At 40.8% G+C, this 27078-nt stretch overlaps 1 long non-coding RNA gene across 1 annotated transcript in view; it reads right to left on the minus strand.

The window, feature by feature from the left end:
- Nucleotides 1-737: 737 nt before the first annotated feature.
- The window catches only part of LOC148045924 (uncharacterized), an 80693-nt gene continuing 54352 nt past the window's right edge, over nucleotides 738-27078 (minus strand). The window contains exon 3 of the long non-coding RNA XR_015696252.1: nucleotides 738-1394. This is a non-coding gene — a long non-coding RNA (uncharacterized LOC148045924). The remainder of the gene's footprint in view (nucleotides 1395-27078) is intronic.

Consider the following 27078-nt stretch of genomic DNA (forward strand, 5'->3'; position numbering starts at 1 on the left):
ACAAGATATATATCAAAAATTCACCAATGAAAATCAAGTTTAGATTTATCTGCCAAATGTTATGATCTATTTTTTAGCTACCTACTCTTGCATAAAGTCTCAATCTATTTAAGTATTGAAAATACAATCAAAATATACATAGTCTTATAGGGAAAATACATTTTAAACCAAAATACTGCATCAAAAAAAAGGTAAACTTACTCAAAATAACACATTATCTTAATAAATCTATATAATAGTCTTTGAAGATTCTAATGCACACAAAAATGTTGTCTCAAAGAGTAGAGTACACTAGAAACAGTAAACAAACAAATAACATAGGATATGTTTTCAAGAAAAGGGCACTGGGAGATCTTCAGGAGGATTTAAAAAATCAAGATGGTGGTTGCAGAAACCCCTTTTATTTATTTTTTACATGCATCATATCCAATTTATCCTAGTGTAAAGAGTCAAAATTCCCAATTTTTATAATAAATAGCTAAAAATCAGAGGTTGCAATGCAGGCATGTTTATGATGTTGAAGGTATCATAAATGAAAGGTCATTTTGTGTTCTAGTTCTCTATTACAGATTCTTTAATATTTTCATTTTTTAAAAATAGAACAATTAGAGGATTTTTTTAATGTATGCTAATTAGACTTAGTAAAAAAAAAGGTTGCTCTATGACACTGAACTATTCATTAATTTTAAAATAATACATATCAACCAAAGTCTAATTAAATGTAGTATTGTTCACATCCATGCTTGAACTATAGTCTCAAATTGTTACACACATCTCTCTCTCTCTTTTTCTCCTCCTTTAATTTGATTGCTTAAATAAACAAACATTTATTAACATAGTTCTAGTAGGTGACTGACCTGCTAGAGAACGAGCAGCTTTTATCCTTCTTTGCATTCTAATCACAACACCTGAAGCATAAACTGTATTGTAATCTTTTGAAGGGAAGATGCTAATCTGAAACTTGCTGATGGTTCACTACCAGCCTCCTGCCAACTCTGATAACAGCTCATACCTTACAATGATTTAGGAGGGATTGAGATTTCAGCTTGAGTCTCAAGATTCATGATTCCTTGCTTAATGGGAAACTAGACAAGGGTTTCTACTTTGCTCTGAAACGTTTGCTCATAAAATGTAAATGTGGAGTTTGTGGAGTTCTCTCATTCAGAAACAATCTTTCTTCATTGTCTCTTGGATTGGTATTGAAAAAGGGGGGTTAATCTGCAGTTCATATTTTCCAATATCCATAAAGTTATACCACAGAGTTTTACAAGTAGAGAAATCAAATCAATCCAGTGTCTGTGAATTCTAAAATAAACTGCTCTCCTGGGTTGGAATGTTGCTTAGCATAGTTTAGTAATCATCATCTTCATTTCTCAAAGGCTGCAGAAGAGTTCCTGGTTTAAAAAGAGACAAATATTTTTGAGAATATTTTGAGAAAGACATAGTTTGTCCATATTTGAATATGTTTAATGCATCAAAGATTACAATAGAAATGAGATAAAATGGAGTTAAAAAAAGAAGTAAACTGATTTTGCTGTCTAAAGATCATTAGTTTAACAGTCAAATCACAATCCTTCATGACTATTTGATACACTCTAAATAAAGTTTTTTCTTTTCAACCATCATCAGCCAGTCAGCAGCCAGTCTTTATATGCTCAGAACTGTCTGGATGATTATGGTTGTAAGAAATAGTAACTAGGGGTGCTCAAAGATTGCAGTTTTGAAGCTCTCTCACTCCTGTCTCCCAATCATTACCACTTGATCAGTGCTTACAGTTTTAAGGAGAACAGATCAATCAATGCTCTATTGCCCATCCACCACAGTAGTTAAGTAATGAGCATCCAACTTTCTTTTAGATATTTGGAAGAAAGTTGGGGGAGTCGTGATGCCTTCATATTGTCTTTTATGTGTTTCCATTACTGGAAAGCAGAAACTGAATCCGATGGATCTTTTCACAGATCCAGTGCTGTAGCGCTTATACTCTTAAATGTATTGATTTTGGGGAGAAATAAAGCTTGGGAAATGCTGTCATCCATGACAGAATTCTCTGAAGTCTAATGCGTTCCATGAGTGATGCCTCTGTAATTTAGTTGACATTTTATTCTTTGAAAATAAGCCAATTCAGGAGAACCTGGAATTTGTATGGCTTTTAAGGTTCAAACAGCTTCTTATGTAAGATATCTCTTCACAACTAAGCAAGTACTAGGCTTATAAATATGATTACTCAGAAAGCTGGCAATTATTTAACTTTTATAAACTTACTAACTTTTATTTATTGAACAGTGGTTCTGAGATAGAGGCTTTCAGAATATAAATTTAAAATCTTATGTTTTTAGTATCTTCCAAAAATGTTATCATATCCATGTCTGTGCATGTGTGTAAAAACGTATTTTATTTACTTAAAAAAAAATATGTTGGTTCTATCGTCTAATATTCATTTGTTCATTACCAGATCAAAAGTTGTCAGCACATTCCTACTACAAAATTATGGAAGTTTTCAAATATTATCATATATTTATTGTTCAGAATTCAGAACAATGAATTCCACATAGTACCTGTTGAACTAATCTAAATATTCCAGAATTACTGAATTGCTGTTAGCTTTTTAATTTGATTCTAGAGAATTTTGACTGCCTAATATCTCAGTGAAGAGAATAAATTCCTTAAAAAGAAAATCTATATTCCACTTTGAACACATTGGCCATAAAAATAGAAAGCTTTTGTTTATTTGTGATTATTTCCTTCCATTAACTTGATTTATTGATTGATAATAATCATTCTCCATTCTTAATTTTAAAAAGTACTAAATCACTGTATTCTTCAATCAACAGCATAAAACTCTTTTTATATTCATATTTATAAATAGTTCATAATGAAATCTAATATGTCATTCTTTGCTATAAAATTTGTCCCAGATCAATATAAGACCTATAACAAATGAATTTAGCTTAGACCTAATATGAGATAATTACTTGATTTGCCCTTTTGGTTCATGTTTTCAAAGATATTTCCTTAACTAAACAGAAAAATAGAATGTCCATGAGCTGATTGCTATTGTTTTGGTTTAGAAATAAAAGAAAAAAACATCATTTTATTAAAGAAAAAAGATTTGTAGCAAGGTAATTATAGATGTTTCTAACAAAGGATGCTTTTGATGGCAACATAGGTAGTTGATCTGCCATTTTCTAAAACTACTCTAACATTTTCACTTGTTTTTTTTCCCCTTGACATAAAGTAACAACTTTATGTTAGAAATCAGTTGTTTTTTTCCCCAGATAAATCAGCACATTTTCCATGGCTGGTACTTGTGCTTTATGTACATTGAGAGCAAATATTGTATTGAGAACTATGTCTGTTGAAGGCAGAGTCCTCATTTTTGAAAAATTGAGCATAATTCTTGGAATCGTGATGAGGTCATTGTCATGACATTGTCCAGTTATCCTTGTTACACTGTAATTCTTGTGAAGATCTTCCGCAATCATTCACATTCCATTGCAAAGCCTAGGGAGAGTCAAGCTCTTTATCAAAATAATTGCAAATCCTATCTTTAATTCCAGTTTATGTAGTGGACATCCTGAGAGTTCAACTGAAAGAGGAATTATGTTGGAAATTGAGTGGTATTAACTACTTCACTGAGAGCATTGAAGAAGCAATATTTTTTTCATAATTCCAAGGAAGTATTTAATGCATGTGTAATTGAATTTTTTCATCACTTAGTTGAAAGGAATCAAGATAGACTTCTTTGAGAACAGTTCTGCAGGATTATCAGATATTGTATAGATGAACTATTCCTCTATAGTTCTTGTTGCATGCTATATTTTCTGGCAATATTTCATTATTTTGATTTTTCTTAATTGTGTTTTCTCCAATATCTAGTAAGAACTCTTCCTTCTATCTTACTCATTCTTTCTCTTCAATTGAAACTTGACAAAATTTCTCTATAAGTTTAGGATTTTTTCCCCATACATAAATTCTCCATCTCAATGTTATTTCTTTTTTCAATAACAGATAGTAGCTAGTAGAAATCTGCCACAACAAATAATTAAATTTCCCCCAAGGTCTCATTCTTTCAACATATATCACAAGGAGACTGGTCTAGGGCTTCAAAGTTCTCCTTTCCAATCATGGGGCTCTTATAATAGATAATAAGCCTGTCATATTCTGAAGTATTGGAGGAATGCTCTTGGGTTATTTTGTTTTTGTTTTGACATTACAAAAAAGAGCATTTTTATTCATGTTGAGGGGTATTCTAAATGTGCTTTCCTACCACCAGGCATCATTGTTTCTGCAATATTGAATGATGTTACAGTAATAGCAACATGTCCACCTCCTCTAACTTTAATGAGGATCAAGTGGAAACAAATGTCCTTCCCGTTCATCCTGGTACATTAGTGAAAATCATTGAAGAAAGGTTGCTTTGCAAGTGCTTGCCCACATAATCATATACTGCTCTTTGCTCATTAATCAGTATGGGCTCACTGTAAAAATTGCTACTGTTTTTGTCTATTATATTATTGTAATATATGCAATAATTCCTAATTGCTACCATTTTAATTAATTGTTGGTTTTGTTGGTTTTCACAAATTAGATTCCTCTATTTTTTCTCAAATCTTCCAAGTTTTTCTTTGAAATACAGAAGAGCTTATTCTTTTAACTGCTGAGATTGATTCCTATTACATATTTTGGATTCTTAATATTTAACACCATATATAATGGGAATTTCAATAATATTTTTATTTATTTATATATGCTATCTGTTATCCACACCATTAACCTTTCTTGTGGGTGAGTTCCAGGAAAAGAGCCTTCTCTGCCATGGTTGCTGTCCTTTGAAACATCAGGTGAGATTCACACTGAACCTTTACCTCTCTAAGGGTCTGAGGACCACACTCTGCCAAAGTTCCTGGACTAATCATTCTGGACATGGCTGATACTATAGGTTGAGAGAAGATGCTACTTCCTTTTTATTTTCCTGACTTAGTGGAGACAACATCCTTGTGTGGGTTATTCTCACGTACCATCCAATAGAACTGAGTCTGCAAAGTTTAAGTCCCGCCTCTTCCTGCTGAGATCCCCAGCTTTTGTGATTCACCACCACTTGAATAAGATGTGCTTATCAATCTCTCTCTAAATACTGTGCTACCTCTCTTCTTTACTCCTTTTTACTTTTAGATTCCTTAGCTCCCCTCATTGATTCCCTGCAGGTGGCTTACTCCCTGGGGAGACAGTACCACAAGGCATTGGCCCAGCAGTGCAGGTGGCTACTGATCGCAGGAGGGCATTTGCAGCTGCAGATGCCCCCAGTAAGTTGTTAGTGGGCCCTGGGAAGTGCAGAGGTTGGAGGGCGGCCAATTTTGCAAGCGAGCTTCGGAGCCATGTAGGAGCACAGGGAGCTGGGATCAGCTTCCCTGTGCTGTTTAAAGCACAGGGAGCTAAGGTGGCGCAGTGGTTAAATGCAGCACTGCAGGCTACTTCAGCTGACTGCAGTTCAGCTGTTCAAATCTCACCGGCTCAGGGTTGACTCAGCCTTCCATCCTTCCGAGGTGGGTAAAATGAGGACCCGGATTGTTGTTGGGGGCAATATGCTGACTCTGTAAACCACTTAGAGAGGGTTGAAAGCCCTACGAAGTGGTATATAAGTCTAACTGCTATTGCTATTGCTAAAGTGCCAGAGACCTTTTCCCCTCTTGCAGTGGTCACCACAGGGAGCCGGGATCAGCTTGCCGACGCTGTTCAAAGCCGCAGAGCACTTTTCTAGCGCTATTGGGGTAGCGGATGCCATTTTGAGTGCTGTTTTGGCACGAAGAGCTGGCGGCTGCCATTTTGGAGTCACTGATAGTGATAGCCGCCATTTTGGAAGGCCCTTTTTCCTTGGAGCCACAGCCTAGCTTCCCTGGGGATTCCCTCTAGGCCACCATTATAAGAGCCAAGGTGGCGCAGTGGTTAAATGCAGCACTGCAGGCTACTGCTAGATCAGCAGGTCAGCGGTTCAAATCTCACCGGCTCAGGGTTGACTCAGCCTTCCATCCTTCCGAGGTGGGTAAAATGAGGACCCAGATTGTTGGGGGCAATATGCTGACTCTCTGTAAACCGCTTAGAGAGGCCTGAAAGGCCTATGAAGCGGTATATAAGTTTACTGCTATAAGCCCTGAGGACTACATGTACAGAGAGGGCCTTAAGTTCTACCACTGCCTTTGCCAACAGGATTCTCTTGCAGAGGATGGATTATCACTCAGCTAGGCAGCTAGAGCATGGCAGCTTCAGATCAGCTCACTAAAGATTAGGAAGTAACAGCCCTGCCTTGCTCAATAGCTTGAGGCCTTAGCACAGGGACCTGTGGTCTCTCATTGCGGGCTAGAGACAGGCCCAGGCATGCTTGTCTAAAGAGCACCATTATATGCTCTCATCACAAAACCCACAACCGGGTGTGCCCTTTGTTGGGAGTGTCACATCCATTGTTTTAACATTAGTTGTCTAGCAGTGTCAGCTGCAATGTAGGTAGGTGCAGGAGAGGCTTCATCCCCTTTGTTAGATGACTGTCTAGAGGGCCCATCAACCCTTCACCTATCCAGCAGGCATAAGTCCTCTCCCCCTAAGAGGGGAGGAAAATCCAAGGGCAAATCAAAAGGCCACACAGAGAGCAGAACTCAGTAGGCAAAATGCCTTAGACAAGCAATTTGCTAAGGCCCAAGAGACGGCACAGAGACAGACAGAGGCCATGGCCCAGGCGGTGCCAGTTCCAGCTCCTTCTGAGACACCTTCACCAGCCAAAGTCCCCTGCTCTGAGGAAGATCTATTTCCAGACAGTGAGGGTTCTGAGTTAGGAGATCAGGAAACAAAAGAGGCCCTTCAGCCCTCTGCCCCGGAAAGGACAGCAGTCCAGGGCCCACAGGTTCAGCCATCTCCCCTATGGCACGGGCAGCTACTTGCCTGTGCAGTAACGCCTCCCTCCTGACATGACTGCCATCATTATGGAGGCTATTAGATAGGATATTGCAGCAGGCCTCCAACAAAAGAAATTCTCTGCCTCCAAAAAGCATAAAAAGTGTGGTAAGAGAACAATGATTAGGGATCTACCAAGGCCCCTATTCAGGAGGAATGGTCATAGGGATCATCAGACAGTTCTTCATCCTCAGGGGATGAGGAGGATGTTCCGGACTCTGAACTATCTGACTATGAGGATTCAGATCTAGAGCAAACTCTCTTAGCAAACCTTCTATGTTCAGGTCTCTTTTAATCAAGGCCCAGAAGATAGCTAATCTAGAAGCAGCCCAGGTCACTAAGTCCCCGGCGGCCAAAAGGGATTCGGCTGGGCTGGGCTGGTGTTCACCGAGCCCATCATGCAACAAGAGGTGGTTCCCTCACCTCCCTTCTTCACAGACATGGTCCAACGTCAATTGAAGTTCCGGGGTCGGGCCTCTTTCTCACTGCCCAAGACAAACGCTTTTACAATATTGGACCGGATTTGGCCAAGGCCTTGGAGGTCCCTTCGGTGGATGTTCTGATAGCTGCATTGTCCTCACCTAATGTTGTTCCAAGCAATCTGGAGGATGCCTTAAAGGTGGAGGATAGGACGATGGAACACATCCTCATTAAGGGTCACCAGTCGGCAGCATGGGCAATTCAGGGCAGCCACAGCCACATCCTTCTTTAATAGAACCTCTCTCCTGTGGCTCCAGCAATTGAGGTACAGGCTCCCAGCCTCAGATTCGAGGTCTCACCAGAACCTCTATAAGTTGAAAGCGGCCCTTCAATTCTCAGCAGATGCCTCCATTGATGCGGCCAGGTTTGCAGCTAAATCAGTTGGGTCCACTATAGTAGCCAGGCCTCTTCTGTGGCTGCAGCCTTGGCAGGCCGATGCCAAGAATAAGTGATGCCTCACCTTTGAACCTTTTGTGGGGGATAAATTGTTTGGGGGCCTCCTTGAGCGCAGGGTTATTGAGTCTAAGGATAACAGGAAAATTCTCCCCTCCGTCTTCTGCAGGACTGAGAACCGGGCTTCTCCTTATCATCTCAGGTCATCCTTTCAGAACCCGGACAGGGGATATGGATTCTCCCGTCTGGCCAGACAGTACTCAGGATGTCAGAGTCCCCAGCAGCAGCAGGACGGGACAGGTAGAGGATACCAATGATTCCCCCCTTCCAGGAAATCTTACCGAGATACAGGAAACTCCTGTCTCTTCCACAGACAAGAGTGACTGCCCCAGGAACCTTCCCATTGGCAGTCGATTGGCCTCCTTTGCTGACTGATGGGAATAGGTAACAATGGATGCCTGGGCCAGGGAGACAATAAAAACAGGCCTCTCCCTAGAATTTCCCTCCTATCCCCCAAAGCATTTCCTCCTCTGCCCCGTATCCCGGGACCAGGAAAAGAAAAGCCTGGGATATCAGGCAATTCAGCCGGTGCCGGAGGAACAACAGGGGCAGAGGTTTTACTCCCTCTTGTTCAGGCTTTGGGCGGCTGAAGGGCGATCCTAGACTTCAAAGTCTTGAATCACCATATTGTCTACTGGCGGTTCAAGATGCACTTATTAATTACCATCTTGGAGGGTGTCCACAGGGATGACTTCCTGACCTCGATAGATCTGATGGAGGGCTACCTCCATGTCCCCATCCAACTAGAACACCAATGGTTTCTCCATTTTTGCTACCAGGGGCACCACTACCAAGATCAGGATCTCCCATTTGGCTCTCGTTGGCACCTAGAGTATTCACCAAGCTGCTAGCAGCCTTGGCGACCCACCTATGGGCCTGTCCAATATGGATAATGTGCTACCTGGATGACATTCTCCTTTGTCCAGGTTCCCAGACCAGGCCCGCAGGGGTCTGTGGGAGGCTGTAGAGGTTCTAGAAACCACTGCTTTTCAATCAACCTCTCCAAGAGCCACCTAGTTCCGACCAGGTGCATAATTCACCTGGGCGCTCTCATAGACACCCGCCTAGGTCAGGTATTCCTGTCGGAGGAACGCCAGCAGAGCCTCCAGGAGTTAGCTTTGGAGGTTCAGAGACAGCGCAGAGTTCAGCTTCTCCAACTGTCCCAACTGCTAGGCAAATGGTCTCATGCTTTGCAATAGTGCCCTGGTCCAGACTTCACTGCAGGCCCCTCCAATGGTTGCTACTGCCATTCCAGAAGGACAAAAAAAGCTGTTCATCAGTATGGCTCACCTTGCCCCCCAGAGTCCACAATTCCCTGGCCTGGTGGTCATCATAGGCCATAACAAAGGGTTATTTGTTCCTAGAACCATTCCAGGTGACTATCACCACCGATGCCAGCCTGCTGGGATGGGAGGCCCATTCTGCCACAGAGGTGAGACAGGATCAGTGGACCTACTTAGAAAAGCAACAGATGATCAATTTCCTGGAACTGAGGGTGATTCACCTAGCGCTCCTGCACTTCCAATTGTCAGTGGAGGGGCAGCATGTGTTGATCCTGACAGAAAACATGATGGCGAAAGCCCACATCAAACAGCAGGGTGGAACCCAATCCAAGCGGCTGATGAAAGAGGCCCAGAAGCTGCTGGCCTGGGAACTTCCTTTCCGTACAGGCCGAGCACATCACAGGTGCCGACAACATCATGGTGGATTGGCTGAGCTGATCACAGGTAGATCAGGCTGAGTGGGAACAACCCACTTCAGAGAGCTGACCAGAAGGTTCAGGATTCCCATGGCTGACCACTTTACCACCAGCCTCACCAAGAAGGTCCCTTGGTTTTACATGAGGTATTTAGCTCCAGGCATGGAGGAGAGGGATGGCCTACGATGTCACTGGCTGAAGGGTCTTCTTTATGCATTTCCTCCATTTCCTCTGCTCCAGCGAGTCATCAGGAAGCTGCTGGAGGAAAAGGCAGAGTTAATCCTCCTAGCACCTCACTGGTTGCGTCACCTGTGGTTCATGAATCTCCTGTCTCTGTTGGTTGCTCCTCTGTGGAGGATCCCCTCTCCAGGATTTCTCTCTTCCAGGGGACCATATCTCATCTGGACACACAATGGGTCAAGATGACCACATGGAGGTTGATAATGGCTCAGATGGCATTCGCATGATCCAGGCAGCCAGGAGGCCGGCCACCATTCACATCTATGACTCCACTTGGAAGGCTTTGTGTTCTTGGTGTCGGCCCAGGAAGGTGGCTCCCCTCCGAGCTTTGGCATATCACATTCTCCAATTTCTACAGGACGGGATGGCTGCCAGGCTGGCACACAACACCCTCCGTCACCAGATCACAGCACTATTCTCCGTTCTATGTTCTGGCCTGGACAGGTCATTTGACAATTCCTGAAGGGCGCTACTAACCTGCATCCACCCACCATACATCGCTCCCCTTCATGAGACCTGCCTCTTGTCCTTCAGGCCCTCACCCAGGCCCCATTCGAGCCACTGTGGGATGCTTCCCTTATCTATAGGTCACAAAAAGTGTTGTTCCTGGTAGCAATCACATCCACCCATCAGATCTCGGAACTAGCAGCTCTTTCCATGTGACAGGATCTGTGCACCTTCCATATGGACAGAGTGATTCTCAGGGTGGATCCAGCATTCATCCCTAAGGTGAATTCCATCTTCTAGAGCACAACTGGCACACCCTAGATGTTCAAAGAGCTCTGAAGATCTATTTACGCAGGATGTCAACCTTCCATCGCACTGAAGCATTGTTTGTTTCTTTTCAACCGGACTCTATGGGCCTCAAAGTTTTTTCTTCTTCATTAGGAAGGTGGATCAGGGCATGCATTGCAAAGGCATATTCTTCTCTGGATCAGCCAGTTCCAGATCACATTACTGCACATTTGACACGTAGCACAGCTGCCACAGCTGTCTGGGGCACATGGGCATCATTACATGAGATTTCCTAGATGGCCACATGGTCATCTCCTTCCATATTTATTAGACACTACAGAATTGAGAGGTACGCATTGGCTGATGCAGCCTTTGGGAGGCAAGTTTTACACCAGGTTAGGGTTGATCAGAGGGATTCATCCCAGATTGTTTCCCACCCATAACGTTGGACAAGCTTTGGTATGTCTCACACAAGGATGCTGTCTCCACTAAGTCAGGAAAATATAGCATTGGCTTATCTGATACACACATTTTCTGAAGAAGTAGAGACCGCATCCTGCCCCATCCTTAGGGTACGGTCCATTATTTCAGAACAGATTTGTTTCCTTTCACGCACGTCTGTCTGCATATTGGTCTTCGTCAAAAAAGCTGGGGATTTCAGCAGGAAGAGACGGGACTTAAACTTTGCAGACTCAGTTCTATTGGATGGTATGTGAGAATCACCCACCCAAGGATGCTGTCTCCACTTCTTCAGAAAATGAGCATATCAGGTAAGCCAATACTACATTGCCATCTTCTAATATTTTATCACTGTTTTTTTAAAAAGGAAGGTTGACAAAATTGATCCTTCTACTGATTTTTATATCAACAGGCATAAAGATAAAGAAAGAACATGCCAGAATTACCGTGGTGGGTTCATTCCAACCGGTACAGTGGGAACAACCCCTGCATCACCCACATGCATGCATGCGGCGTGCATGCACATGTGCGTGGCACACATATGCATTGTGTCAAATGATGCTTCTGCAAGCCTCTGCAATGCTCTAGCTGCTCAGCAGAGCATCACACAGGTGTTGTACATGCCATGCGCATGTACGGAAGCGCCAATAGCTTTAAAACTTGGTAAGTAGCACGGGCAGGTGGGTGGGCCCTCCGGAGCACCATACTGGAACAGTACCCGGTGCTCCGGGCAGGATCTGGTATGTCCGTACTGGGGCATACCGCCTGCAACCCACCACTAAAGAATTAGGACAGTTCCTAATTAATATGTTATAATTGCAGCTTTCACATCATTCCTCAAGAGTGCCATAATATTAGAAAAGAAAACTATGTGGCATTAACAAAAAGTATGTTGACTTTACACATCAAGTTGCATCTTCATGGGCTTGCTGATCATGGCAAAAGTAATTGTATAATCTATCTACATGACATTCTTATTTGGAATCTGTAATATGTATTGGATCAAATCATGAAGGAACAATAAATATTATACTATCAGACTCCAAAAACAAAGAAAGATGCATTGTGAATCTTCCAAGTAGACTTCCTTATCGTTCTTCACTATAGACAGACTTTTGCCAAACTAAAGCAGACTACCACTCTCATAAATCACATGAGAACTATTAGGAAGCAGCCTCTTTACCCAATCCTCTTACACAAACTATCAGAACTAAGTTGTTTCTTGCTCCTATGGATTGCTCCTCCTACCCTCATGAAAATCTGTATTATATTCTATTACATATACAGTTAATAAAAGTTCAAAAACCTTTCTTAGGCATGGTGAGCTTCAATAACTAGAATGAATATGAATGTGAAAGCCATTAATATCACCAAGATGTAGCTGAGGCAACTCATTAACACTTCTCTTACATTAGCTGGAAAAGTGATAGTGCTGTGATTAATAATAAGAATTTTGTTAAGGATGAACTGGCTAGAACTTATTAGCTCTATAGTACAAAAGAAAGTCCTGAAAGACTGAAGAAGCCTTGATCATAAAAGAAGTTTGAGAGATGGATGAATATCTGTTGAATGAATGAATGAATGAATGAATGAATGAATGAATGAATGAATGAAAAAATAATTACTATGTGTATGAATAAAAAAGAACTCAAGATAAATACAGCATGAACACTCTCCCAGAAATATAATACCAGAGAGGTAACTGGATTGAGTAGTGTACCAGTGAGGGGCACAAAGAACTTTTAGGAAACTGGAAATTATAAAAGAAGAAAAAAGTCTTGTATTAGAGATATTACCAATAAGAGCAAAGGGAAATAATAGGTCAAAATAATCATAGACAAGAGAAAGTTCAGGTTTACTTTACATTAGACAGTGAAAAGTTCCTAAGAATAAATTTTCCAGCTCCTTTGAGAAAATTCTATGTTGTTAATTCATTTTCATATAGATTCACCTTATTTTTTATTTAATTTATTGGTCACACATCTTATAAGGTAGTTCTGGGCAGCCAATTTATTTTGATATGTGCTATCTTATCTTGATTGTGCTCCTTCTCTTAAGATGTTTTTAAAAAAATAATCTTTATTGGTTTTTTTTTTTAAAGAATAAGACATACAAATACAACTTTAAACATACAACCCCCCCACCCTGCTGTGACAGTCATTCACACCCCAACTTTTTTTTCCCTTCCTCATTGTTTAGTCTCTAACCAGCATCTTCTCGTTACAAAGTTCAGGGATCTATTACAATGCCCATGTTCACTTTTAGTTCCCATTGTTAACAACTGCTATTTAACTTTCCCCATTTTAAGTCCCTGCTGTTCTCCTTGTTGCCCACATATACCATAGGTTCCAGCTAAGATAATGTTCCATTTCTCCTTTGTCCCTCAGCCAACCCGTCATTCTGTCCATTTCTGCACATTCATAAATCCTTTTAATTATGGCATCTTCTGATGGTATGGTAGTAGATTTCCAAAATTGCGCATAGGTGATTCTTGCAGCCACAATTATATGTAGGCTCAAATGCCATATAGATTTACTCATGTTTTCTGGTTTTATGCTTAGTAAAAAATTCTCGGGTTTTCATTCCATGCTTGCCCCGGTAACCTCTTTTAGCCAGAATTAGAAGAGAGGGCAAAATGGGTAGCCAAATTGGAGGTGGTGGAAAAAGCCTTGCAACAGGACCCACTAGATGATAAGAAAAAAGAAGAAATGGCTAGAATTAAGCACATTGTACATTTATGTACAACAAACTGTGACATTATTGGTAAATGGAGAAGAGGCGGGTGATATTGAGATTGGTAAAGGCACAAGACAAGGTTGCCCGTTATCCCCCCTACTGTTTATCCTTACATTAGAACCCCTTCTTAGAATAGTGAGGAGTGATATACAAATTAAAGGGTTATGAGCTAAAGCTCAGGAATTTAAGATCCAGGCTTTTGCCGACGACCTTGTTTTTATTTTGGAGGATCCTATGGCTTCTGGGATACAACTTTTACGTAAAATAGAGGAGTATGGTATGATAGCGGGGTTACGTATAAATAAAGAGAGACAAAACTGTTAATCAAGAATATGACTTTGAACCAGAAAAGGGAAGTACAAAGCCTGTTAGGGATTAACATGCCCCACAAAATACAATACTTGGGAATTTGGCTCACGGAGAGATGTTCCTCTATCAAGGTAGATAATTATATGAAATTACTACAACAGGTATCTAAGGATATGACTAATTGGAGTGGTAAACAACTGTCTTTGATGGGCAGCATTGCGACAGTTAAGACACATGTATTACCGAAATTTTTGTTTTTGTTTCAAACGGCACCGACTAAATTGGACAAAATTTTTTTAAATCCTTGGAGACAATAGTGGCTCGATTTATATGGCAAGGCAAGAAAGCACGAATTAAAGCCCAAATGTTGCAAAAACGTAAAGAACTGGGAGGCTTCGGAGTAACCAACTGGGAAGCATATTATAATACAGCAATTATGACATGGGTGAAGGATTGGGTGACGTTAAGTAGAAGGCACCTATTGGCTATAGAGGGACATGATCTCCCCCAGGAATGGCATGCCTCCCTCTGGCAAGAAAGAGATATCCCCCATAGGTACTTCATGGGACATTATATTCGGAAGATTTTGATGGGGATGTGGGAAAAGATGAGGAAAAAATACTACCTTAGGGTTCCGTGTTGGTTGGCACCGTTGGAGGCCTTAACGCATCCCAGTATATTTAATTGGACAAGAAACATAATATATAAAGACATTATGACAGAAGATGGCAACATGAAAACAAAGATGGAATTAGAGCAGCAGGACAGGAATCTGGAATGGTGGGAATATTTACAGATTAGAAATAGGTTTAAAAGCAATAAGGTACGGTTTGGGATCTACCCAAACCCCCAGGGGCTAGATAAGATTTTGTTTGGCGGAGATAAGAAAATGTTATCAAAGATTTATCAATTTTTGACCTGTCAAGATGCTAAAGAAGAGATGGATAAAAGCCTTCTAATAACATGGGAGAGAAACTTTGGCTATGAGATTGAAATGGGCAAATGGTGGGATCTACGGAGTAAGACTATTAAACTTACAATATCTACAGCGTTTAAAGAAAACATATACAAGATGGTTTATAGATGGCACTTCCCCCCAATGAGGTTAGCCAAAATGTTTCCTGGGTTATTTCCACTGTGTTGGAAATGTGGAAGAAGGGATGGCACATTCTACGATATTTGGTGGTCTTGTACTGAGGCCACGAAATACTGGAGAAGGATTCTCTTAAGATGTTTTGATATCCAGGAATAAAGTACTTGAAAAATTGAGAGATGTATACCCTTATCTTGTCTCAATGGCTTGTTTTATTATTTCTTTTTAGCACCAATTTAATTAAGGGAAATTTGAGTTTTCCCCCATTTATATCTTCCTTAAGCTCCCATTGCATAGATATTGCAGAGAAGATATTAGAATATCTATGCTTTCGCATCAATCAAAGTATAAAAAGACTGTTAGTATGATAATAAATCTAGATACTGGGCTGACATAAATACAGATTATGGATATCAAGAAGGTGGGGAAATATGTTATTATGCTTGTAATTATCTAGGAATCTTCAAGTAAATTATGAGATATACTTTTAGCTATTCCTAATTTAAATGGTATAAGAATCAAATATACATCTACATATCAGTGGAAAAAGATATTGTGCCACCTATTTTGTTTTGCTAAATTGAACAACATGTTGTTTTGAGATGCTACATGGTTGGACATAAGATCAGTTGAATCCTCATTTACATGTGAAACTCAATCACTGTCAACTTTAAATGCTTTTATAAAATAAATTATTTATATGCATGTATGTTACATTTACACTGCTCATTTCAGAACTAAGATTTCAAAATGATTTACTGTTATTTTGAGACAACTGTCTACTAAATAAAAGAAGTGAAAATGCTGAATAATGATCTCCCTAACTTATATACATGCAAATACTCATTCCTCTGTATCCAACACTGGTAGCATAGACAGAGCTTTATCACACTGCACTGCAAAGAGTTTTCCAATTATATAAATTATATATTTCCATACTTTTTATTATGCATTGGCTTCATAAGGGTTCTTGAGAAATTTAGGAAATACATTTTATAATGAAGTGTTCAAGTATAAAAGCCAATACAGTTCTAAGCTATATAAACAGAGGGATAGAATCAAGATCACGTGAAGTGTTAATACCACTTTATAATGCTTTGGTAAGGCCACACTTGGAATACTGCATTCAATTTTGGTCGTCACGATGTAAAAAAGATGTGGAAACTCTAGAAAGAGTGCAGAGAACAGCAACAAAGATAATTAGAGGTCTGGAGACTAAAACATATGAAGAACAGTTGCAGGAACTGGGTATGTCTAGTTTAATGAAAAAAGGACTAGGGGAGACATGATAGCAGTGTTCCAATATCTCAGGAGTTGCCACAAAGAAGAGGGAGTCAAGCTATTCTCCAAGGCACCTGAGTGTAGAACAAGAAACAATGGGTGGAAACTAATCAAGGAGAGAAGCAACTGAGGAGAAATTTCGTGACAGAACAATTAAATCAGTGGAACACTTGCCTCCAGAAGTTGTGAATGCTCCAATGCTGGAAGTCTTTAAGAAGATGTCGGATAGCCATTTGTCTGAAACAGTATAGGGTTTCCTGCCTAGGCAGGGGGTTGGCCTAGAAGACCTCCAAGATATCTTCCAACTCTGCTATTGTATTGTATTATTAAAACTTAATAGGGGGGGGATTTAAAATGAGAAATTGGTTTTTCTATTAAATGCCAGTAACTAAATTTATATATCTACTTCAGAGCAGCTGAAAAAATGAACAAAACGTAATGCAATGTAATGGATTTTGAAGGCAGTTAAAATAGTGATTAATAAAAGGCTATTTAGGAATATAAGCCAAAAATCAATTATTTTATTGAAAGTTATGGTTTGGACTGTTAATGTAATGAAGAAAGGTTTCACTCCCTTCCTTATTCATAAAAACGTTTGCTTGAAGAGATTAGTAGAGATACACGGTAAATTTGAATCTAACAATCTAATGCAAATACTTTTTAAGTAATTACATTTCTCATGTGTTACAGGCATTCCTTGGGTTTAATAGATTAGATATGAATAGGCTATCTATTACTAAAATGACAGATATGATTCTCCTTCCTTCAGCTAACAAAATATTGAAGCCACTCAAAGCTTTCAGGAACAACTGAAGCCCCGTGTTTTGGTTCCTGAAAACATTATATGGCTTCAGTGCTTCACTAGTCTGAGGAAGAACAACACCAATATTTAGTGTAGACAATCCTTTGTAAATATGAATTCCAAATTAAATGCACATTCAAGTTAAATGCACATTCAAGCCAAACCCCCACCGTAGGGAGGAGGAACCGATCAGCTGGTTCCGCCCCAAGCGACTGATGGATCCTGTTAGGTTCCAGACGGAGCTTGGGGTTATTCCTGATACCCTCGCCCACAGTTTGGCGGAGACCCTCGTCGCTGCCTGGCACTCGGCAGCTTCGGAGTCTCTAGACCGGATTGCGCCGCTACGGCCCCTCCGGGTCAGCGGCCCCCGGAGGCCTCCTTGGTTCACTGAGGAGCTCCGGGAGGTAAAGCGCCGGAGGAGACGCCTAGAACACTCGTGGAGGTCCAATAGGTCCGAGTCGAAACGGGCACTTTTAACAGCATGCACCAAGGAGTATATTCGGACTTTAAGAACAGCAAAAAGAACATATATTGCCTCCTTGGTAGCGTCCGCCGAGTCCCGCCCAGCCGCCCTGTTTAGGATAACCCGCTCCCTCCTAAATAGGAGGGAGACGGGGGACTCCCTACAGGGTAAGGCTGAGGAGTATGTCCAGTTCTTGGCGGACAAAGTTGCCCGGTTTCGAGCGGACCTGGACTCCACCCCAGTAGATCCAGCCGAGACACAAGGAGAAGACTTGACAAACCATCTCTGGGTTGAGTTTCAGGAAGTTGCCTCTGGGGATGTGGACAAGGCTATGCGAGCTGTGAGTGCCTCCACCTGCATACTGGACCCGTGTCCCTCCTGGCTGGTTGCCAACAGCAGTGAGGTGACACAAGGCTGGATCCAGGCGGTTGTTACCGCCTCTCTTCGGGAGGGGTACTTTCCCACCGCGCTCAAGACAGCGGTGGTAAGCCCCCTCCTGAAGAAACCGTCCTTGGATCCAGCTGTTCTTAATAACTATCGTCCAGTCTCCAACCTCCCCTTTGTAGGGAAGGTTGTTGAGAAGGTGGTGGCTCTCCAGCTTCAGCGTACCTTGGAGGAAGCTAACTATCTTGACCCCTTCCAGTCTGGCTTCAGACCCGGTTACAGCAAAGAAACCGCTTTGGTCGCATTGACCAATGATCTCTGGAGAGCTAGGGATGGAGGCCATGCTTCCATCCTAGTTCTCCTGGACCTCTCAGCAGCTTTCGATACCATCAACCATGGTATCCTTCTGCGACGACTGCGAGAGATAGGGGTGGGCGGCACTGTTTTGCAGTGGTTCTCCTCCTATCTCTCGGACAGGTCGCAGTCGGTGTTGGTGGGGGGGCAGAGATCGTCCCTGAGGCCCCTAACTTATGGGGTGCCGCAGGGGTCGGTCCTATCCCCCCTACTATTTAACATTTACATGAAACCGCTGGGCGAGATCATCCGAAGGCACGGGATAAAATACCACCAATATGCGGACGATACACAGTTGTATCTGTCCGCCCCGTGCCAACTCAATGAAGCGGTGGACGTGATGAGCCAGGGTCTAGAAGCCGTTAAAGACTGGATGAAAGCAAACAAGCTGATACTCAACCCAGACAAGACCGAGTGGCTGTTGTGTTTCCCTCCCAAAAATTTGACCAACATACCATCACTCATGCTGGGGGGACAAAACTTACACCCCTCAGAAAGGGCCCGCAACTTGGGAGTCCTCCTGGACCCACAGCTGACTTTTGACCACCATCTCTCAGCTGTGACCAGGGGGGCATTTGCCCAGGTTCGCCTGGTGCGCCAGTTGCGGCCCTACCTGAATCGGGAGGCCCTCACAACAGTCACTCGAGCCCTTGTGATCTCCAGGCTGGAATACTGTAATGTGCTCTACATGGGGCTGCCCTTGAAGAGCATCCGGAGACTTCAGCTAGTCCAGAATGCGGCCGCGCGAGTGATCGTGGGCGCACCACGGTTCGCCCACATAACACCGATCCTCTGTGAGCTGCACTGGCTACCTGTCGATCTCCGGGTGCACTTCAAGGTCCTACTCACCACCTATAAAGCGCTCCATGGTAGTGGATCTGGCTATTTGAGAGACCGCCTTCTGCCAATTACCTCCCTGCGTCCCATCAGATCGCATAGAGTTGGCCTCCTCCGTATTCCATCCGCCAGTCAGTGCCGACTGGCGACTATTCGGAGGAGAGCCTTCTCTGTTGCGGCTCCGACACTATGGAACAATCTCCCTGTGGAGATTCGTACCCTCACCACCGTCCAGGCCTTCCGCACAGCCCTCAAGAACTGGCTAGCCCGTCAGGCCTGGGGATAAGTTTACTTTTGCCCCTCCCGAATGTTGAGTGAATGTTGAGTTTTACTATTTAATTTACTTTTGTGCACATTTTTTTTGTATTGTCCTACACTCCCTTTCCTTTTGGATTGTAAGCCGCCCTGAGTCCCCTCAGGGAAAAGGGCGGCCTATAAATGTCTAATAAATACAAATAAATACAAATACAAAAAGTCACAGTTAGGGAATGATTTTTCAACCCAGGAACTTCCTGTGTCTACATTATTTGGAAAAGATTGCAATGCTGGGAAATAAGGAAGGGGGAAAAAGATAACTAGCAGAAAGTGCTTGGACTTAAGTTTAGGAAAAAAAATCTATCTATGTTGTTCCTAACAGTTGATCCAGATTTGATAGAATATAATGTCAGTCATTTACATTACAGATAAACACTCATACTTTTATTCCATTAATATCTGAACAATATAAGTTATATTTAGTATTCATTATAATGTGGTTGTATTTGTTTTCTCTGACTTCAAAACGTATTTGGTATACAACTCACTCAGTTCCTAGATGGATGGATTTGAAATGTGTAGTAATTTCAACATATCCTGAGGCATCTGATTAGGGAAACATTCTATTAGATTCTGCACATCTACTTCAAAAATGTGCTAATAATAGTAAGATTAAAAGTGAGCAAGAAAGAAAATGACAATGAAAATAAACAAAATTATGTCTACAAAATAGTAATATGCATATCAAAGAGCAAAAAAAATGTGAAGTTCTTCAAATATATTTGGTCACTGAAAGAAGATAGGACAAACATCCATCTTTCTCTTGGGGAAAAAAAACTTTTTAATTGCACATTTCATTGCATAAATGTCATTCATCAAAATTCAACCAAGCAGTGGAAAAAATAACAGATATTGTAAGTATCTACAACTGCCAGTATAATTAATTTCACTGCATAATTAAATTTTAGAGTTAAAGTATACAATGCTGCCTAATATAAATATGCAGAGTTTGGGGGTTGACAGAGAATGCATATAAGCAACATTCAAATTCTGAATCATGTTTGATGCTGCATGTAACTGCCAGCAATTTCCCAGATTTCTCCATATAGATTCATAGATTTGAAAGGGAAATTTAGACTAATAGTTTCCACTCAATACTTGGAGTAGGAATTGAAAGTATCTCAAGCAGATGATGATTCAACCTTTTGAGATTTGAGATTTGAGATTTTATTAACATTTGTAGGCCGCCCTTTTCCCTGAGGGGACTCAGGGCGGCTCACATAAAATCAGGGGGGAGGGGAAGTACAAACAGTGACATAAACACATATAATAAAAATAATAAGCAACATACATTCATCATTCGGGAGGGGCAACTATCCTTGTCCCCAGGCCTGACGGGCTAGCCAGTTCTTAAGGGCTGTGCGGAAGGCCTGGACGGTGGTGAGGGTACGAATCTCCATGGGGAGTTCGTTCCAAAGGGTCGGGGCTACTACTGAGAAGGCCCTCCTCCTTGTAGTTGCCAGCCGACACTGGCTGGCCGATGGAATACGGAGGAGGCCCAATCTGTGTGATCTAATTGGTCGCAGGGAGGTGATTGGCAGGAGGCGGTCTCTCAAGTATCCAGATCCACTACCATGCAGGGCTTTATGAGTGACTAATAGCACCGTGAAGCGCATCCGGAGATCGACAGGTAGCCAGCGCAGCTCGTGGAGGATAGGTGTTATGTGGGTGAACCGAGGTGCACCCACAATCACTCGCGCGGCCGCGTTCTGTACCAGCTGAAGACGCCGGATGCTCTTCAAGGGCAGCCCCATGTAGAGCACATTGCAGTATTCCAGCCTAGAGGTCACAAGGGCCCGAGTGACTGTTGTGAGTGCCTCCCGATTCAGGTAGGGTCGCAACTGGCGCACCAGGCGAACCTGGGCGAATGCCCCCCTAGTCACAGCCGTCAGGTGGTGGTCAAACGATAGCTGTGGATCTAGGAGGACTCCCAAGTTGCGAACCCTCTCTGAGGGGTATAGAATTTGACCCCCCAGCCTGAGTGATGGAATATTGGTGGAATCTTTGGGAGGGAAACACAACAGCCACTCGGTCTTTTCTGGGTTGAGCACAAGCTTGTTAACCCTCATCCAGTCCATAACGGCCTCGAGGCCCCGGCTCATCACGTCTGCCGCTTCATTGAGTTGGCACGGGGCGGACAGATACAACTGGGTATCGTCCGCATATTGATGGTATCTGATCCCGTGCCTGCGGATGATCTCTCCCAGCGGTTTCATGTAGATGTTGAATAGTAGGGGGGATAAGACCGAGCCCTGAGGCACCCCATATGTTAGGGGCCTAGGGGACGATCTCTGCCCCCCCACTAACACCGACTGCGACCTGTCCGAGAGGTAGGAAGAGAACCACCACAACACGGTGCCTCCCACTCCCACCTCCCGCAGTCGTCGCAGAAGGATACCATGGTCGATGGTATCGAAAGCCGCTGAGAGGTCAAGGAGAACCAGGATGGAGGAAAGTCCTCCATCTCTGGCTCTCCAGAGATCATCGGTCAATGCGACCAAAGCGGTTTCTGTGCTGTAACCGGGTCTGAAGCCTGACTGGAAGGGGTCGAGATAGTTTGCTTCCTCCAAGGACCGTTGGAGCTTGAACTGATTTAATGAAATATTTAATTATCACTTCTCTGGCAATTGTTCTCATTGTCAAAATGTCTTATTCTTTAAATTATTTTCTAATGTTCAGTCAGTATGCCATCCCAAACTTTCATTGTTTCATATTGTATTCCAGAAAGAGAGAAAACAGGTCCTGATTTTTTTCTATGAGGTATACTTTCAAATATTCAAAAAGAACTATTATATCCCTTCTCAGATGTTTCCCCCCCCCCCAAGGCTAAGCACTTCCTTTAATCTCTCTTGATATTCCTTATTGCTCTTATATAAACCTGTTACTTTTTTCTAAATCTTTGTTAAAGTATGATGCCTAGAATTGGACACAGTTCTTAAGTTAGGACCTGACAAATATATTGAAATGATTTGCTTCTGTGACTGCAAATTATAATTCTGTAAAATATACCATCTAAAACTACATTTGCCTTTTTTTGCATAGTGTATTGCTATAGATTATATCACATTCATTTTACAATCAATTATAAAAGTTTTTTTTCTAGTACTAGTACTAGTCACCAAGTCAATTATCCCCATCCCACACCTGTGGATTTGTTTCCTAAATGAAGAATGTGTTAAATTTCATTCTGTTGCTTTTACTTATCCCACCAAATTTTGTGTCAAATTTAATAATTCCCGCAACTCTTTATATATCTAAGAAAATATAGAAAAGTAGAGGACACAGGCATTGTGCTTTGATAACTCTTTCCAATGTGATAAAAATAATTGCATTTTTTTTACCCCAATGATATGTTAATTTTTATGTAAGATTGCTGATCAGCATGTCATGGAGCATTGGTCTTTTTTTTTTGCTGATGACAAAATATATAAACATTTACAAACCTATTAAGGAGGATTACCAACCAAAAATTAGTCTGGTAAAGTTTCTTCTTGGCAAATCCATCATGGCTTCTGGTAGTTATCACACATTTACATCCATATTTAAGTATTAAAAACCATATAAACACAGTGAGAAATAACAAAAAATGTACTTAAACAATATTTCATTATGTCTTATCAATATACAAAAAAGTGTGCAAGCTTTCAGATGTTTAAGAATTTTGCATGGGGATAAATGGTTACATAAAGGAAAAAGGAAATAAATAAATAACACATGCCAAGAAATTGTAGATATACATTTTTGCACTGAACTTGAGAATTAAGGTATCAGTTGGATCTGGACTGTTGAGTACTGCTGAGTCAAATACATCCTGAAGTAAAATATATTTCTATCATTAAGTAAATTGCAGGGAAGTCTGCAAACTAGACAATGTTAATTGCATAGTAGGTTAAAAAATGTCAAAAGCAATAAAATCAATAGTGTTACCTAGTTAGGAAAAATATATCTTAGATTGTAGTGATACAGAATATTAAACAGCTAAAGCTATATCCAGTAGACTGTAAACATAAAAGATTCATAATCTTTTATGTTTACAGTCAGCATTGCCACTTTTTATTTGTGCGCATTAACTGGTATATACATATGGTACATATGTTCCTGAAATCTGTCAGAAATTATCAGCATTTGGCAGACAAAAATGGTGTTCACATTCAACAAAATGTTTTTCATTTATTTAAAAGAAACCTATGTTTAATTAGATAAATTTTAAATTGTGAAACTTTTTTATCTGAAAAGCTAAATACTGTAACCAACTATGTAGCTATCGTAATGATTAAATCCTTAATAGTTCAGTAAAAGGTATTTCCCATATCTGATGGGGGGAGAGAAATATATCCTAAAATATATGAAGTGTCTGAAAGCTGTTTAAATAAGAATGAATTAGATTCTAATTTTTGTTCAGTAAGCATAATCATAGCATTAGTGATGCATCAGGTTTTACTCTTTAGCTTGATTCTTAATGCAGAAAAAGTACATCATTTAGAGGATGCAAATAATATAGGTAGAAAAATAATTCCTGGGTATAATATTAATATTATATGAGTCACAATTCAGTCTCTGGTATTAACATTCCTTGCAAAAAAAGAAAGAAAAGAGGCAAGACACAATCATCAACCCTCCCCACAAAAGAAATACGATATAATTAATTTTTGGAAATTAAGCTGGTTCTCAAGGAAAACTGCAGAAAAATCCTTTTGTTTTTCCATTAAAGCAACAATTTTAGATTTCCAATGACATGGAAATAAAAATGAGAAGATCTCAAGTTCATACAAAGCCCTTAGTCCCTAGATATACAATAACAAGGGGAAGGGAGAAGACATTAGATTGTGTAATTAGCATACTAAAAGACAGGACAAGTTAAGATATTAACTCTTAAGTTATTACTTATCCTGCAGCTGTTAAACATACTGAAGTTGCATTTCTACCATTCTACTGTTCAGAACTGAAAACTGACTATTATGATTGTGGTTAAATCTCTCTTCTATTTTTAATCCACCTTCGAGTGCCCTTAAATATTCAGTTTTGAAAAAATCTTAGTTCCTGAGCCTTTAAATGGTTTCTCAGTCTGGTTCAGTAGGAATCACAATCATGGGAAAGAGTGCTGACCTGACAGTTGTGCAGAAAACCATCATTGACACCCTCCATAAGGAGGGAAAGCCTCAAAAGATAATTGCAAAAGAAGTTGGATGTTCCCAAACTGCTGTATCAAAGCACATTAATAGAAAGTTATGTGGAAGGGAAAAGTGTAGAAGAAAAAGGTGCACAAGTAGCAGGGATGACCACAGCCTGGAGAGGATTGTCAGGAAAAGGCCATTCAAAAGTGTTGGGGACTTTCACAAGGAATGGATTGAGGCTGGAGTCAGTGCATCAAGAGCCACCACACACAGACGAATCCTGGACATGGGCTTCAAATGTCATATTCCTCTTGTCAAGCCGCTCCTGAACAACAAACAACGTCAGAAGCGTCTTACCTGGGCTAAAGAAAAACAGACCTGGGTCTTTTGCTTAGTGGTCTAAAGTCCTCTTTTCTGATGAGAGCAACTTTTGCATCTCATTTGTAAACCAAGGACCCATAGTATGGAGGAAGAATGGAGAGGCACACACTGCAAGATGCTTGAAGTCCAGTGTGAAGTTTCCACAGTCTGTGTTGATTTGGGGAGCCATGTCATCTGCTGGTGTTGGTCCACTGTGCTTCATTAAGTCCAGGGTCAACGCAGCCGTCTACCAGGAGATTTTGGAGCACTTCATGCTTCCTTCCACAGACAAGCTTTATGGGGATGCTGACTTCATTTTCCAGCAGGACTTGGCACCTGCCCCCATTGCCAAAAGCACCAAAACCTGGTTCAATGCCTATGGGATTACTGTGCTTGATTGGCCAGCAAACTCGCCTGACCTGAACCCCATAGAGAATCTATGGGGCATTGCCAAGAGAAAGATGAGAGACATGAGACCAAACAATGCAGAAGAGCTGAAGCATCCTGGTCTTCCATAACACCTCAGCAGTGCCACAGGCTGATGGCTTCCATGCCATGCCACATTGAGGCAGTAATTCCTGCAAAGGGGGCCTAAACCAAGTACTTATACTTTTCAGAGGTCCGATATTGTTCTATGTCCAATCCTTGTTTTATTGATTGCATGTAATATTCTAATTTTCTGAGATTGTGGATTTGGGTTTTCATGAGCTGTAAACCATAATCATTGCAATTATGACAAATCATGGCTTGAACTATCTTGCTTTGCCTGTAATGAGTCTATCTCATATATTAGTTTCATCTTTTAAGTTGTATTACTGAAATAAAATGAACTTTTGCATGATATTCTAATTTTTCGAGTTTCACCTGTAAGTGTCAGGTACAGCACTTCCAAACTGAATGTACTCTTATTTTTATTCAGAAATACTCTTGAAATTCTTAAAGTAAGTTCAGGTTGTAAAAACTCTTAATATTCTGAGGATGTCAGAGTTTTATTATATCCATTTTTAAGGGAACTGACCTTATTTTTATAAATATTTGTATAACTTTGTAAACCAGATCACAATTATTGCTTAGATTGTATTCTTTCCTGAAAGTTATGATGCACATCTCAGCTGAGAAATTGAATGCATATTTCTATATTAAAAATGTATATTTTCTTAATATACGTATATATATAAATATATTAAGAATAGCAATAGATAAACAACACTGTCCAGGATGTGTTCCATTACCATAGGGCCATCTCTCCATGTCCCCATTCTAACTTTGCCATTCTCACCAAGACTCCAGTGACATGTGCAGCTCCAACCTTTTATTTTCAAAAAACTCTTGGAGGAAAAAGGAAAGCAAAGTAGATGCAATGCATAAAATAAGTTATAATTTTCTCCTGACATGTTTTGCTAAATCCTCTTCAAGCTGCTTTATCAAGAAATTAAAGCCCTTGAAAAACTGTAATTGTGCCTCTCAAAATGATGTTTGTTTGAAACAAATAGCAGCCAATAAACAGAGCCTGCAAAGGTTTATTCAGAACTGAAGCATAACATTTGCAGAGTAAAGAGACTAGCATTAGAACAATGAGCTGACCTTGGCAAGCAGTGCTAATTTCAAAGAGAGTCTATTCTATTACAAATGAGATAATCCAAAACAGTTAATTTGATATAAAGACACTGTTGGACAGAATATGATGAATCATTCATCTTGTTAAAGAAAACATGCAAAGTCAGGTAAATATTTTTATTTTTCACAATTCCAAAAATAAAAAAATGTGTTTTCTCTCATAAATGACTATATTTGAAAGAGCATTGTACAGGGGAAACTGAGATAATTGATAGATGTGAGGGTTGAGATAGCATTATTATAACTGGAAGTAACATTTATAGTCGATGAAATGTCAGGATTTCCAGATTCCTGAACTCATTTTCTCATCACTTGCTGTTCATTTCTGAAAGTCTTCATCTTCATAGAGAATTGTAGCTAACCAAATCTGCCCATTTGTTATTAATTATTGCCAAGCTGTCTTGT

This window comes from Thamnophis sirtalis, unplaced genomic scaffold (assembly GCF_051295495.1).
Source record: "Thamnophis sirtalis isolate CommonGarterSnake01/CBP01778 unplaced genomic scaffold, rThaSir2_p1.2 scaffold_4, whole genome shotgun sequence".
Lineage (NCBI taxonomy): Eukaryota > Metazoa > Chordata > Lepidosauria > Squamata > Natricidae > Thamnophis > Thamnophis sirtalis.